This window comes from Peromyscus maniculatus, chromosome 4, assembly GCF_049852395.1.
Source record: "Peromyscus maniculatus bairdii isolate BWxNUB_F1_BW_parent chromosome 4, HU_Pman_BW_mat_3.1, whole genome shotgun sequence".
In the NCBI taxonomy this organism is placed as follows: domain Eukaryota; kingdom Metazoa; phylum Chordata; class Mammalia; order Rodentia; family Cricetidae; genus Peromyscus; species Peromyscus maniculatus.
Genome location: NC_134855.1, coordinates 87,604,722 through 87,619,358, shown reverse-complemented (window position 1 = coordinate 87,619,358; position 14,637 = coordinate 87,604,722). Strand labels below are relative to the sequence as shown.

The following is a 14,637-nucleotide window of genomic DNA, read 5'->3' as shown; positions in this document are numbered from 1 at the left end:
AAGAGTTAGGAAAGCCGGGTAAGTAGGTGAATCAAGCTGACTGCCTAGATCCTTGGACCTGCTGCTTCCACCACTGGAGCCATTGTACTGTTAGTATTATTTCCTCTCTCCTCTCCAGTGCTCCCCTGTTAAAATAAATGTGTTGTTGTTGATGAAGATGGTGATGGTGGAAAATATTAGGGGAATCCATTTGTCCAGATTTCATATTACTAGTGTTAAATCTGAGGTGGATGTTTTTATATTTTCCCTTCTGTAAATGCCTCATTAAATTTGATGTAGGTAACTCTGGTTGTGTTTCCAAGAGAGGAGAAAAACCGTGGTGGGGAACAAAGGAATATGAGGATGAAAGGAGGAGACCGAATATAGAGAGAAGATTTTTAATTGTGTTAGTAGATATTAACTACACATAATAGATTTTATTATGATACTTCCATACCCGTATAATAATTCAAACAAAGCAATGTTATGTAAGGAATGTGGCTGGGTGCTATGTATAAACTGAAAGAAAATTACTTAACTGAAAAGGAGTCTCTATTAGTCAGAGTTCTCCAGGGATAAAGAACTGGAATGAATACCTATTAGAAAATGTGTTTATTAGATTGGCTTACACAGCAGATAATCCAACTATTTGCACACAGGAGAGGCTGAGGAATCCAGTAGCTACACAGTCAACAAGAGTGGGCACCTCAGCACTCACAATCTGGCTCTGAGGGTCTAGATGATAGATACCTGGAGATTCACTAGTTCTTAGTCCAGATTGGAAAAACAAAGGGTTCTAATGTCACAGAGTGGGCTCACCAGTAAGGAGCTAAGGCAGTCAGATGCACACTCCTTTCCTCAGACCTCTTATATCTGCACAGTCACTAGAAGCTGCTGCCTACTCTACAGGATGCCCCATCTATTTACTTCTCCAGAAAATATCCTCACAGACACATACAGAGAGGTGACTGTCTTAGTTTATTCCAGATCTCATAAAACTGGCAACAAAGATTAACACTCACAGAAGTCCATCATAAAAATACAGAGAAAGAATTCTACCCATAGAAAAAAGCAGTAACAAAACTTATTACTGTCTAGAAAAGAGCTAGGCTTCTTTTTTGAATGGAGTATATAGAAGGAACATTAATTATTGTAATTCTGAGAAATACAAGTAGAGATATTTGAAGGCTAGACATAAATGAAGATTATGACTTGAAGATAAGTACTCTATCTAGTCAATGACAGTATGAACCATATACTGGGAAAAGGGCAGTAGTGATAACAGAAATCAAAATAAAGAAAAGGAAAAACCCTACAGAATGATAGGAGAGGAGAACAGGCAAGTGAAATCATCAGGGATAAACTCAGGTATAACTGTATTTAACAAGGCAATTCCACGTAATTTATCTGGTAATCAAGAGAGGTTTATTTTTGAGATAACTTACAGCCAATAAGGGGTTGGTTACAGGATCCAGGAGAGATGAGGTGCCATCCAGCAGAGAACTCTAGCTTTGTCTCCCATCTAGATTCCAGGAACATGAGGTATTCAGAAGGGGGCCAGATATGTATGCACCATGAGTCTTAAGGGGCTCCCTCTCAGCCATGCCCCAGGGACAAGCCAGCCCCAGGGGCAGGTTATAGACAGGAGTGACAGTTACCTGCTATCAATCTAGGGGCAGTGTTTCAAGATCAAAGCTGGAATGGCTACCCACTACACTCAGGAGCCTTAGGGAAGATCTGGTCATGGGAAAACATACTGCAAAAAAGTTCAAGACCAGAAGGAGATCTGTTCGTTGGAGGATGTGGAAGCCTTTAGGGCAAGCAGTAAGAATGACTTCTCTGAGAAGACAGATGTACAATATGCTAGCATGTAGTAGATGATGAAGTACACTATCAAGAGCAGATAATGGAAAATAAGCACACATCATTCACCTGCTTGTCTGAGTGAGAGGTGAAAAAACCACCAGGTTGGAGTGGGTGAACACTCTAGTGAGATTGCTGTCCATATTTTCTATTCACTTTTTTACTTTTTTTTTTTAAGATAGGATGTTTAAATGATTAGGAGTAAGATTCAAGAGAAGGGGAGGGAATCATAGAGGAAGGAAATAGAAGGGAAAAAGTCATGAAAAGGAGACAAGGAAAAGAGCACTGGGGAAACAGAGAAAATGATGTAATCATTAAAATCCCCAAAATAAAATAATAAATAAAATGCCTTTAGGAAAGAGTAAAGGCAACGATTATAAAATATACAGGAAAATCACTAAATTATGCATTTGTATTGTCATTATCTATTTATTATGTGTATGTTTAGTTGTGTGTGTGTGTGTGTACCACAAATATCTGCCTCCACACATGTAGAGATCAAAGGGAAATTGCAGAAGTATGTTCTCTCCTTCTAACATGTGAGCCCAGTGAACAAACTCATTTCATCAGGCTTGGCCATGATCACCTTTACCCACTGATCCATCTCATCAGCCCCTTAACTTTTACTTTAAATTTAATTTTACAAGAATTTATCTTGCCTGTTACAGGTACTTTCACAAAATATGATCCTGATCTTGATAGTGAAAAAAGTTTTTACATTTAGCTTATTAGAATTTTATTTATTATTTATGGTTTCATGCATAAATCAACCTGCTACAATAAATAGATTACAAATAAACAAAAGCATTTTTCTAAAACAAGCATTCTAGCATTATATCATAAAACATACATACTGTTTCAACATAGTGAAGACTGTAGCAGGAATCTTAAAAGATCTTATTAATAAAATCAAACCTGAGGCCAGTTATTGGGGTGAACATTAGAAGATCAGAGAGACAGAACAAGCCACAGCTAACCTCGCCTGGCCAATTTCTCAGCTGATGTTGTTTCCTCAGACTGGAAACCGCTGTGTCCTCATATCCGAATGGCTCTCAGCTGAACTGTGCTGCTCAAAACCTAAAAGCTTAACCAGCCAAATGCTTCTGGTTTCTTGTATTCACGCCTTATATATCTTTCCTTTCTACTGTCACTCCCTGAGATTAAAGGCTGGCTTTCTGGGATAAAGGTGTGTGTCACCATGCCTGGCCATTTCCAATGTGGCCTTGAACTCACAGAGATCCAGAGGGATTTCTACCTCTGGAGTGCTAGGATTAAAGGTGTGAGTGCCACCATTTTCTAGCCTTTGTATTTAGTGGCTGTTCTGTCTCTGACCCCAGATAAGTTTATTAGGGTGCACAATATTTTGGGGGAACACAATACCACCACATTTTGAAATTCCTCGTTTTAGTCTTCTAACACTGAGTACAAATTATCACAGACTTGGCATCCTAAAAATAAAACCCATTTTGTTCACTCAGAATTTTGGAGTTGAGAATTTTGATATTAAGTGAATGAGCTGTTTGCTCAGTTTCTGTACAGAACACAAATCAGCCTAAGTCAAATTATTTCCAGAATGTCTTTGTGCCTGGACCATGGAACATTCTTTGAAGCTTTCAAGATCGTGACACATTTCAGTTCCTGAGGATTGGGTGCCCATTGCTTTGGTAAATTTCATCCCTTAGAGAGCATCCTCATTGTTTTTTTACTACATATCCACTCTGCAAAACCCACCAGCGATGTATCTTACCTGCATCCTTGTGCTATTTGCAGTCTGAATTGCCAGGAAGAGATCAGTTCCTTTTATGGAGTCATAACCCATGGAGGATAATCTGTCCTCTTTTTTTTTTTAAGACATCAAATGTGGCATGTACATAATATCTAATTGTGGAGTATCATATAACATATTCACATATCCCAGGGATATAATGATCAAGTACAGTGAAGAACAGAGATTCTGAGAGTCCTGTCCATATCACTACTATTAAAAAAATCAACACTCTGAATTCTCCTGTTAAGCAAGAGGTTTAGATGATAGAATATAACCTCAGTAAATTTTGGAATAAAATGCTTTTATAATTAAAAACTCATTGGTATGAAAATACTCATAACTCTCTGAAATATCAAATCCAGTATTTTAAGGTTAGTGATACAGAATAGTGGATGCCCTTACAGGCCTTGAGTGCCCAAGGATGTCAGTTTAGTGACCAGCACTCACCCCTCAATTTTTTTTCAGTATTATGAACATTTAAAACATTAATTAGCTTTCAACGTTTCTCTTATTGAATGTTATGTACGTTGGATTCAATTTTATTTGATAAATATTGAGTTGAAAATATTTAGCATTTTTTGTTGATAGAAGGGAAAAGAGTTTTGTGAAGATATTACAAGGCATGAATTTGCTAGCTAAAATATGGAGGTTAGAAATCTGTCCATGTTTACAAATGAATATGCACGGAGCTAAACACTGAGTCTGGCAGAAAGAACTCAAATAGTCATTAAATTTCGTGCCAGTATGAACAGTTTCTAAAAGAAAGCATCATCAACTGACAGTGTGTATTTTAGGGGACATCTTTGTGCACAGGAAGGTTATTTGTCACTAGGAAGTTTCTGTCTTGTAATACAGTTTCTATCAGCAATTTGCCTTGCTCCTGGACATGGAGGATGCCTTTAGAGACCACATACTCTTTTCTTTGTTCTGTATCCAAATCATGCAAATAACTTTGTGAAAACATGATTTCGAAGTTTCCTCTTCACCCGGGAGTAAGTGTTCTTCCCCTTGGGAATTTTGGGTGGAATAATTAGATAATAATGAGAAGTGTGAAGGTTGTGGGTGTTTTGTTCCTCTGAGAAGCCTGCTTTCAGCGGAGATGAGCAGAAGAGACCCAGATTGGCAGCTAGTGCTTCTAAAACGGAAGGTGATCTTTCCCCCTGACAGCACCATCTTGTCACCAATAGCTTCAGCTCACCTGCGACCAGCAGAGAATGAAACCAGTTGACTTTTGTGTTCTCCGATGGTGGCAAAACAAAGGAGAAAGTAAGTTGAGAAGCTATAGAAAATATGAGTTCATCCTGGTTAAAATGGTCTTTCAGTATGTATGCAGTTAAAACTAAGGCATGAAAATGAGATACATTCTAGCTGTGTGCACTTAGCCTGACATTTTACCCAGTGATGACAGTCACTGAAATGCAAAACCCCTCCTTCCAAAGCAGCCTCTTATTTTAGGTGGTTAGATTATTTCACATTAAGAGCTTGACAGCAATGAATTAAGAACCTGCAAGAGGCAAGCTGTTCTTGGTGCTATTTTGGATCCTGACATAGTGCCCCACTGCAGAAAGTCAGGATCTTTGCATTTGCTGTTTTCCTTATTTCTTGCTCAGGTGTAAGTTAGACAAAATGTAGACTCAAAATAACTTAGCTCACCAGGCATGGTGGAACCCATTTGTGGTCTCAGTTCTCTGCAAACTGTGACAGAAGGATCATGAGTTAAAGGCCAGCTGGGTCTATACAACTAGTTCCAAACAAATACAGGCTACACAGAGAGACCTTATCTGAAAAAAATCGAGCATAATAATAATAACAACAAAATAATGATAATGGTAGAAGTAAATAAAAATGAAAGTTAACTAACTCATTCATCTTTACAGTGCATGGTCAGTGAGTCTGATACAGAATTAAATGCATGGATATACATGCCATATGTCTTCACATAATAGAAGGGAAAACACTATAGGAAAGAGAGGAAATTGACTTAAGAGGCAAAGACAAGAAGTATCAGTGAGTGTGTCAGAAGTGGTGTGAATGAGACAGCAGTGGCAGATTGTCTAAGGATGGGACCATTTTTAAATAGTAGCTATGAACAAAAGTAAATCTCTTTCCCAAGCTTACACTTATACAGTTACTATTTTGTTTTTATAGTTTATATTCAATTTATATTACAAGATAAAAATATTTAGCTGTTTAACTTATGTCTTGATTCAAGTCACTGTACATCAGAGACCTTGGTGTGTTTTTTTTTTTTTTTGCTCTGTTTTGTTTTTGTTTTTGCTTTTCATTTTGCCTTTGTTTACAATTCCTAAGTTGTTCCTGACTTTATGCTTATTATTACCACAAATCCGGAACCAAAGGTGTTCAAAACCAAGGTACAAGCTCCATCAAAGAGAAACCAGATAGCTACTTACAGAGGAGCAAAAGGACAGATCTCGGGATGATTTATAATTCACCTGTGTTTTAAACACCAGCTGAATTTGTTCTTCAGTATCTGTGATCTAAATTAAATGCTGTTGCCACAATACCATGCTGTGGAATGTTCTGTATGCTGTGTATGTGTTGCTCTGATTGGTTGATAAATAAAATGCTGATTGGCCAGTAGCTGGGCAGGAAGTATGGGTGGGATAAACAGACAAGGAGAATTCTGGGAAGAGGAAGGCTGAGTCAGGAAATGCCAGCCCGTGGTCCAGGGAGCAGCATGTAATGACACACAGGTAAAGCCATGGAACACATGGCAATTTATAGATGAACAAAAATGGGCTGAGTTTAAGTGTAGGAGCTAGTCAGTGGTAGGCCTGAGCTAATGGCCGAGCAGTTTTAATTAATAAAAGCCTCTGTGTGTTTACTTGGGTCTGAGTGGTTACAGGACCAGGCGGGACTCAGGAATTTTGTAAGTGGCTGTGGGACATTGGTGCCAGGTGAGCACAGAAAAACTTTCAGCTACAATACCATGCAATTTTAAAGGGATAGGCAGGATGAAAAGAATGTAAGTTGTGTTCTGAAAGTGAAAGACTAGCTGACACAATTAGAATAGTGGGCATCTAAAATCAAAACTAGGACCTTCATTAATGCCTAAAAATAATTTCATACAAATAAGGCCAAAAAAGTATAGTAGAAGATGAAATATGTCTTCCACTTGTTCTGGGTGGGAGAATCATTTAAGTGGAAGGCTTAAGTTTTCGGTTTTAAATTTTAATTTACTTATTTATTTTTATTTTGTTGTGTGGTGCTGAGGTTCAAATACAGATTTGGAACATGCTAAGAAGGCCCTCATTAGTTCTATGGGAGTTCTAGCAGCAAAAGTTTTTTATCATTATTATTTCTATCATGCCTACATAGAAACCTTTCCATTAAGTCTGGAACAGTCATTATAAAGTGCCTGGCAAAATCATCATGATAACCTCTTCTTTTACCTTGATCAATGACAATATCTAGATGGATTATAAATATGTTTAAGTAGTTATTTGAATAAATAAGTAGTGCTTGTAAAACTGAATGTAATTTGCAACACTAATAGATTCACCAGTGAGTGTGTGTGTGTGTATGTGTATAATTTCAATAATTATATAAGAGAAAAGGTCATGAATTTGAGAGGTAGGAGTGCCAGAGGAGTTGGATGGAAAGAGAAATGTTGGAAATTTTATAAATGCATGAAATTCTCCAAAATTTACTTAAAATTATAGATGTTTTCCCAAGCATAGGTAATATGTTTAATGTTGGACTAAATTTAAAGACCTATAGAAACTTAACATACTATGTCTACTTCTGGCATGGGCAGTTACAATTTTCACAATATTTTACCTTTAAATAAAAACAAACATTTTAAGCAGAAAGGGGGCTTCAGAAATTTTGCTAGCATTAGACTGTCTTGTATTGTTTTTCTTGTGATTTGCATGATTCTATGCCTTCATTAAGCTTATAAATGTAACAGTCCATCATGTCAAGGGCATCTTATCACTTAACTAGCTCATTTTCCTCAGAATAAACTGTACCCAGCAAATAGTTGAAGGATTAGATAGGTACTTCAAAAAATGTGGCAGTAGGATAAATGGATTAGTTAGTTAAAGACTTCTGATGATTTTCAGTGTTTTATGCACTCTCTGAGTGAAAATGAGGGTCTTGATTATCTGACATGAAGAATAACTTGAAACTCTTAGTTGTCTTAAAACTGCTCTGAATAGGGAATCTACATTTTAATAATGGTCAATGCAAGAAAATTATGATGTCTATTTCCTGTACACAGTAACTGAGCGAGGACAAGGACCCACTAGTCCTTGCACTTGTTAAGCAACTATGACATCACATTTTGGGGAAAGGAAAGATTTTATTGAAGATCTGCCATCGAGAAGACATCAAATGTGTCATTTCAAATGGCAGAGGTTGGGAGAATACATAGAGGGGAGTGAAGAGAGAAGCTTACTGTTGATTTGACGACCAGAAGCGAAAGCATTAAGGTTCTTTTATACCGTCAGAGATAAGCACAATGCCTATTCATGGATCACGTTTCTTTCCAGGGGAGTTATAATGTTTTGTGTGGGAATTCTGACTTTATGTTATCAAAAGGCCATGACTGAGATGAAGAGCTTTGTTTTATGGATGTCCATCAGGTTTCAAACCAACTGCCTCTGAAGGCAGTTCCCTACAAATAATTTACAGACACTTTTATATTTAGGAAGTTTATTTATGGGTGTATATACATTTACATTTCTTAATGGCATTTAATATTTTAAATACTTTTATCAAGAATTTTTGACCATATAATTTCCCTTTATATAAGTAAGAATGATCCTTGTATAGCCACAGCGATAATATTTCTTTCTTTGAAAAAATTATGGTAGAATTTCATCAGTTCTGATTCTAAATAATGGTACTCTCTGCTATCCCTTTTCAGCCAGCTATTGCAAACCCTGACATTATGTTTATTTAAATTCATATTCCGTGGGACACACTGTGCAAGTATGCAGAGAGGTTGAACATCAGGGTGCCCTTCAGGTACTTTTATGTATTATTTCTTTTTTTTCTCAATATTATTAGGATGACTCTGTCTTTTGTAACACGTAGCAGCAATAAATGTGGATTTTATTCAGAGGAAATTATTTCTCTTTTAAATTTTAGGCTATATTAGATTGTTTTTCCCCTAAATTGTTTGACTGATGTGGTAAGCTTTCTGATTCCATGGACATGTAATATCATTTTAAGGTAGACTTGCCTAGAGATAAGGTAACACAATTATTTTCAGATTTCAACTTTAAGCAACTCCCAAGATCAATCCTCATCCTTATTTCATATGAATGTAATATAACTCTGATAATGGTTAGCAAGAATAGTTTTTCAGACCAGGTCATCTGGGACAATTTCTGAGCTCTGGCTTCAATATCAATCAGTAAGTGATAAAAATAGATGACCTTCTTTCAAGGATTTTCAGTCCTTCTTTTGGGCAAAGAAATGTGTTGGCCTAGCTTGACTATCTGTTATTCAATGTGGAATGTACCAGTTCCCCCATCATGTGCCATTGTAGCTTTTATAGTGCACACACTATATGCAGAGTGTTGACTCGATTGATAATAAGAGTACTTCCATGAATGTAGAGTTCAACAGATCCCATCAGATGCTAAGAAGGAATAAAAGTTTCAAGAAAAATGAGATTGCAAGTACCATAGTAAGTGTAAGTGAACACTGAGTTCAAATAAAAATATGAAATTTTCCTGTTAGACGCTGGAAAGGCTTATGTTAAGCCTCAAGATCATTCAAGATAAAAGAGGGGATGCTGATGCAAGTGTCTTGAGACATCTGAAACATGTCAAGCCTCGAAAGATGCAACCTCAGTCATTGTGCAGAAATACGCAATTAAACATTATTTACATAAAATTTCCATTATATTGTGTTTATGTTATCTAGAAATAATTTTAAATGTACATAAGGATGTCTGAAGGTTAGCTAAAAAATACCAGGCTGTTTTTCATAATTTTGTATATCTATTCAGTACTGTATATTAAGAGTACTCTAGAACTAGTTCCTTTAAAATATGGACAGACTACTGTATAAAATCATCATCATCTTAATTAACAAAAGCACATACCTTTTTAAAGAACAAGATTTTTATTATTGAATGAATTATTCATTCTAAATTATCCATGAAAATATTTACTTGTGAAACCTATTACATTCCAGAGAGAAAAGCTACAATCTGGGTCAGCAAGATGGCTCAGCAGGTAAAGGCACTGGATGCTGAACCTGAGGATCTGAGTTTGACCTCTGGAAGGAAAGACCTTCCCTCTGACCTCCATCTGAGTGCCTAGCACCCAGATGCTTACACACACAGTGATAAATAAATAAGTAAATGTAAACCTAGCATTTTGTTTCAGAGAAACAAATCCTAAAATTTTCAAATCACTTGTAATATATGCATGCCTTTTAAACTTCTGTCTATGTTTGAAAAAAAAATGAAAGAAGATACTTAAAATGCAAATTTAGTTAGACAAAGCAAGCCTTGAAATTTTACATCTGAATTCAGTGTTGGAATATGGCAAGAACATTTTAAATCTTTCTGAAGACTGTGGCCTATGTTCTACTCTAGAAAAACCAAACCCAGTTGCTGAATGTATGTAAAGGATACTTACTAGACTGGCCTCCATGACACAGTCTGGGCAGTCCAACAATAACTGTCTTGCACTGAAGAGGCTAGGAACCTAGCAGATGGTCAATTGACGGGGCAAGGGCCCTCACCAGTCCCAATCTGGGGCTTTAGGCCTGGAGGATTCCTGGAGAATCACTGATGTTCACTCCACCTTGGCAGCCTGAAGAAGCTGGGTTCTGATGTCTGTGCAGGATGGCTGGCATCAGCAGCATTAACAGCACAGATGAACTTACCAGCAGGAAGGTGAAGGAAAACAGGCAAAAGCAAAGCCTCCTTCTTCTGTCTCCTGGGTGTGTGCTGCCAGGCAAAAGGTCACTCACATTTATGGTGCATCTTGCCAGGTCAAATAACCTGGTAAAGAAACTCTCTCACAGGAGTGCACAGCAGTTTGCCTCTTAGTTGATTCCAGATCCTGTCAAGTTGACAAGTGAGACAGACCATCATAATCTGTGACTGAAATTAAATATGTTATCTCAGAGAGCTTCTTGAACATTTTTAACTGCATTATAACTGATGATTAATTACTAATTGCACCACCATGGGATTCACTGAGCTTCTGAGGTGTGTTTTAGTGGTTAAGTTAGAGGATCATTTTGGAAGGCTCAAAAATCAGATATCTGAGTTCCAATAAGAGGATATAGAATAAATTACTCATAAATAAGTTAACCTTTGCCATAACAGTTGTTATCTCTGAAACCAAGTGTGTTACACTTCTTTGCATATCTCTTTCCAACAATCACATATTCTTGTTTTGTTTCATGAGCTACTGAGCTTAACCAGGCTCTCCACATTGCCACAAATCTGGAGCTACCCAATGGTGGGCTCACCAGTTTGTGTATAACTGAAGACAATGACTCCTACTTTTCCAATATCGATCAATAGCTAGTAATTCCCCAGGGATGGGAAGGGCCCCATCAGTCTCTCCATATCCATGAGTGAATGATGACAGATTTAGTTTTACGATGTTCTAGTTCAGTCATAGCTACACTCATGTTTGCAATGACTGCCCCAGACCAGAAGATGGCATTTCATCTGACTCTCCACATTGTTCATGCCTCCACCTCCATGGTGTTTCCTGAAGCCTAGAGAGGGTGGTATCAATGTCATGTTCAGGCCTGAACACTCATTCTCAGCACTGTATGCTGCCCTGGGCTCTGCATTCACAGTTATTCATTGCAAATCTACTAGATCGGCCTATGGGCATTTTTGTGAAATATTTTCTTGATTAATGACTAATGTTTGAGGGACCTAGCCCAAAGTAGGCAGTGTCATCTCTGTGCAGGTGGTCCAGGTTTGTATAAGAAAGCAACATGAGCAAGCCAGAGGAAGCAAGCTGCTAAGCAATGTTTCTCCTTGGCCCCTGCTTCAATTCCTGCTTATGGGTTCCTGCCTTGAGTTCTTGCCCCATTTCCCTCAGTGATGAAATAGTACATGGAAGTGTAAGTCTAGATGAACCTTTTCTTCCCAGGTCAATATTTGCTTAGTATTTTATCATGATAACAGAGAACCAAATTAGAACAATTACATATGTGTTTAAAAGATTGATGGATAGATAGACGATTGCATTAATGACTTTATATAGCATGGAAAATAAATAATCCAGTTAGTAAGTACTGAGTTACAGAAGACAGACTTTCAAATATTTAAGAACAATGTATCAAAAATAACCTATGCATTTAAAATTATTTTGTTATAGTTACTTTGTTATATTTCTTATATTTTTATTAAATTATCATTATACTTCTAAAATTTGCATTTATTTGTCTTCATGTTATAATGTAATGGCTTAATTTCAAATGACTTAATTTCCTAAGTATATGAAAATGGAGTGTTGATACACTTAATATTGTTGAATACTGCCATTTCCTAGTCTAACTGTATTTTCTTCAGATGATTTCTAATTTTTTTTTTTCAGGAAAAAATGTTACTACACTGACCAGAAGAACAAATCAATGAGCAGGTTAGTGAATGCTTCACATTTTTATTACCAATTTGTCATTTACAAAAATATAAAGAACACCTTCGATTATCCATGTCTTCAGTTAAAATTTTAGGAAGAAAATTATGTTGATTCCTTGAAACAATTTTTTAATTTAACAGCATTTCTTTATTGAATCTTTGGGAATTTCACATCATGCACCCTAATTCTGCTCACCTCAAAGTCCCTTTGCCACATCCTCCCCTCATCCTTGCAGTAACTCCACCTCAAAGAAAGTTGAAAAGAAATCAGTCCAATCCAAAACAAAACAAACAAAAATCAGAAACAAAACAAAAACAAATCTCTTCAATCCTCCATCTTCCCCAACACTCGAACACATCTTCCTCCATCCTGGTGTCTTTGGGAGCCTGGGTGTGTCACACTGGATTCCCTTTGCCAATGCAGCTTTACTTACAATTATTCATTACAATGAGTCATTGGTCTGATTCAAGGCCCCTGGTTTCCGGTATCTTTATCATTGGATCTCACAGAATCTCCTCTCAGATATCCCACCAATCCAGCAGTAGCATTTCACAGGACCAGTCCCTTCATGAGCTCCAGCAAGTCCTTGATGGGGTCAATGTTTGGGTGGGCAAACTCCAGGCCTGGCTGGGGCCCTGGGTGGTTGTCGAGTTTGTCAATCCAGGCCACTGGAGCCTACCCCCTCAGACAAGGGGAGGAGATAGCTCCCCTAAGCCCATGCCATCAGGGTCAGTTCTCTCTTGCCTGTGGTGAGGTGTGGTGCCATCTCTCCCATCAGGGCCAGGGACAGCTCTCTTGCTGCAGTGTCCAGCAAGGGACATGGACAGCTATCCCAGGGCCAGTGAAGGATGGAACCGGTTCAGCATGGCCCTCTGATTTCATTATGCATACTTCCTATGCCGCTCCCCCCCCTCCCCCCCGCCGCCGCCGTGTGCTAACAAGGGCCACAGACATCAACACAGACCTCAGCTGCAACAAGGGCCACAGACCCTAGCGGCAAGAGGACCACGGTCCCAGACATGGCCCTGGGCAGCAGCCTGGGCCTGGATGTTACCATGGCCCCAGGCTATGGTGCAGGCCACTGAGATCGGCATGACCCCAATGACAGCTTGGCTCCTGGACACTAGCACAGCTTCAGGTGACAGCCCAAAACCTGCAAATCTGCACGGACCTTGTGGCAAGAAGAGCTGTGGAAATCAACACAGACCCTGGCTGCAGTAGGGCCACATATCCAGACATGGCCCTTAGCAGCAGCCTGGCCTGGACATCACCATGGCACCAGATAGCCTTATGCGCCACTTATGTCTCTGTATAGCCCCAGAAGCAGCACCAACATGGTCCCTGGCTACTGATCAGACCCCAAATAACCATGTGGCCCTCAGTTGCAACTGGAGACTCAGGGTCTGTTACAGAACTAACTTTTCAACTATGTTATTAATAGGTCTATTTTTTGAATAGTCACTTTTCAGAGATATAACTAAAGAATAAAATTTTGAATATTAAAATCTATAAAAAGTATTTTACATAAAAATACAGCTTGGTTTTGAAGTTAACTTAAATTTAAATGAATCCTACATATTAGTATGTGTAAAATTTACAATTTGAACCATAGTTTCACAATTCTAAAATGGTCTTTTGTCTATGGTACTCAACATTTCAAGTAAAATAAAAAAGAACACTGTATCATGTTGTTTTGTGATATTTTATGTTGACTATTTTCTGTTTAAATTCATAAAATTTAAATTTAGGTATTTGGAATATTAATAAAAGCTGTCCCTCACATTTCATTTCTTGTGAACAGTTTTCTTCATTTTTTTTTATTTTCTTGGATTCAAGTGGTGAGTACAGGGCATCACACAGTAAAGGGTGTCAGCATCAAGTGACAAGAAAAATTTTCTGTTGCTTGTTTATGTTTGTTTCCATATTCACTTGAGGAGAAGATTGATTGTGAATTTTATTTCAATTTGTTTTAGGAGAAAAATGTAAATTCTGTATGTGAAAGGTGAACATAAATGATCATTGTTTACAATATTTTTAAGCATAGTCACTAAAAACTATACAAAGTATAAAATTTATATCAAATGCACACATTTATTTTTATTAGTGCATTTCCTTTATTGCAATAGAAAAGATGTTTGTGCATGGTTAACTTTGGCTGGTAAACACTAAGAGATAAACAACACAGGCAATTATCCAGCTTCTGAAGATCATCATATCTCTAGACCCCTTTAGAGGAAATAACTAAAGCATTATTTTTTTTTTTTTTTTTTTTTTTTTTTTTTTTTTTTTTTTTTTTTTTTTTTTTTTTTTTTGGTTTTTTTGAGACAGGGTTTCTCTGTGTAGCTTTGCGCCTTTCCTGGAGCTCACTTGGTAGCCCAGGCTGGCCTCGAACTCACAGAGATCCGCCTGGCTCTGCCTCCCGAGTGCTGG

At 37.7% G+C, this 14,637-nt stretch overlaps 1 pseudogene; it reads left to right on the top strand.

Annotated features, from left to right (window-relative positions):
- The window catches only part of LOC143272640 (anoctamin-3-like), a 152,030-nt pseudogene that overhangs the window by 123,947 nt on the left and 13,446 nt on the right, over positions 1–14,637 (top strand).